We start from the raw sequence: 2,587 nt of genomic DNA on the forward strand, positions 1-2,587 counted from the left end.
TCTTTATATATTTTGGATATTAACCCCTTGTCAAACATATCCTTTACAAATATCTTCTCCCATTCAGTAGGTTGTCTTTTCCTTTTATTGATGGTTTCCTTTGCTGTGCAGAAGCTTTTAAGTTTAGTTAGGTCCCATTTGTTTATTTTTGCCTTTGTTTCCCTTGTCTGAGGAGAGAGAAGCAAACAAAAAACATATCTCTAAGATCTATGTCAAAGAGTCTACTGTTTATATTTTCTTCTGGGAGTTTTATGGTTTCAGATCTTATGTTTAGGTCTTTAATTCACTTTGAGTTCATTGTTGGTGTGAGAAAATGTTCTAATTTTATTCTTTTGTATGAAACTGTCTAACTTTCCCAGCATCACTTACTGAAAAGACTATCTTTTCCTTGTTGACATTTTTGCCTCCTTTGCCATAGATTAATTGATCATAGGTGTGTGGGTTTATTGCAGCATGCTCTGTTCTGTTCCATTGATCTACGTGCCTATTTTGGTGCCAGGGATATACTGCTTTGATTACTGTGGCTTTGAAGTATAGTCTGAAGTCATAAAGCATGATACATCCAACTGTGTTATTTCTTATAAAGATTTTTTTTTAGCTATTTGGGGTTTTATGTGGTTCCATAGAAGTTTTAAAATTATTTGTTCTAGTTCTGTGAAAAATTTCAGGAATATTTTGATGGAGATTGCACTGAATCTGTAAATTGCTTTAGATAGTATGGATATTTTAGCAATATTAATGCTTCCAATCCATGAACATGGAATATCTTTCCATTTATTTTTATTGTTTTCAATTTCCTTCATCAATTTCTTATAGTTTTCAGATTAGAGATCTTCTACCTCTTGGTTAAGTTTATTCTTATGTATTTTACTCTTTCTGATGCTAGTTTAAATGGGAATTTTTTCTGCTTTCTCTTTCTGATAGTTCATTAGTGTATAGAAAATCAACAGATTTCTGTACATTAATCTTGTATCCTTCAACTTTATTGAATTAATTTATTAATTCTACTAGGTTTTTGGTGGGGACTTTAAGGTTTTCTATATAGAGAATCAGGTCATTTGCAAATAGTCACAGTTTTACTCCTTGCCTTCCAATTTGGATGTCTTTTATTCCTTTTTCTTTTCTAATTGCAGTGACTAGGACTTCCAATACAATGTTAAATACAAATGATGAGAATGGGCAACATTGTTCCTGATTTTAGAAGAAAAGCTTTCAATTTTTCAACTAGGAATATAATGTAAGCTGTGGGTTTGCCATAGATGACCTTTATTACATTGAGATATGTTTCCTGTATACCAACTTTGTTGAGAGTTTTTTTTTTTCATCATGAAAGGATGTTGAATTTTGTCAAATGATTTTGTGCAGCTATTAAGACAATCATGTGATTTTTATTTTTCCTTTTGTTACTGTGGTGTATCACATTGATTTATTGCAGACATTAAATCATCCTTGTGTCCCTGGAATAAATCCCACTTGATCATAGTGTATGATTCTTTTTATATATTACTGAATTTGGTTTGCTAATATTTTGTTGAGGATCTTTGCATTTTTATTCATTAGGAATATTGGAGTTTAATTTTCTTTTTTTTTGGTAGAATCTTTGTCTGGTTTTAGTATCAGGGTAGTGGTGGCCTCATAGGATGAATTTGGGAGTCTTCTCTCTGTTTCAATTTTTTGGAATAGTTTGAGAAAGATAGGTATTAACTCTTCTTTGTATGTTTGGTGAAAGTCCCTCATGGTAGGAGGTAGGGCTGGAGTTGGAGGGGCTAAAGCCAGAGTTAGGTCCTAGCTGAGGCTTCTCCTATGCTCAGTGGCTGCCACTGCCCTATCATATTCTTGATAGCAACAGCAGCTTCTGCTCTGGTGGAGAACAGTACTGGTGCAAGAGGGGCTGAAACAGGTGCCTTATGCAGGCTGGTGGGCGCGCTGGGGAGGTCCTGCTGCCCCCTCACTGTGAATGAGAGTAGGCAAATTTATGTGCACTGAAGTCTCAGTTTCTTACAGCCCTCTGGCAAGCCTCCACCTAAGGGGGCTTGTCTTCTCAGTGTCAGACCCCAGGGACAAGGTGACTAATATGTGGCTCTAACCCATTTCTCCCCAGAGAGAATCCTGGGGCCTATGATATCCCTTCCTCTTTTGTGTCCCCTGCTAGGCATGTGGGTCTTGACCAGGTTACTTCTCCTCCCTTCCTACCTGACTCCATATGGTTCTTTCTTTAAAGCCTTGGCTGTAGAGCTGTTCTGCTAGCCCCCAGGTGGATTTCAGTGAGAATCATTCTATATGTAGTTTTAGTTTTGATGTCTTTGTGAAGTGAGGTAAACCTAGCATTTTCCTACTCTGTCACCTTTACCTCCTCTCTCAGCATAATGTTTTCAAGGTCCATCCATATTGTAGCAAAAATAAAATACTTGCTCCTTTCTATGGCTAAATAGTATTTCTGTGTGTGTGTCATATTTTGCTTATTTATTCATCTGTTGATGGACCCATATTTTTTCCCACTTACTGGCTGTTGTGAATAATGTTGCTATAAATACTGGTGTACAAACATCTGTTTGAGTTCTTACTTTTAGTTCTTTCAGATTAATTG

Source organism: Vicugna pacos, chromosome 8 (genome assembly GCF_048564905.1).
Source record: "Vicugna pacos chromosome 8, VicPac4, whole genome shotgun sequence".
In the NCBI taxonomy this organism is placed as follows: Eukaryota; Metazoa; Chordata; class Mammalia; order Artiodactyla; family Camelidae; genus Vicugna; species Vicugna pacos.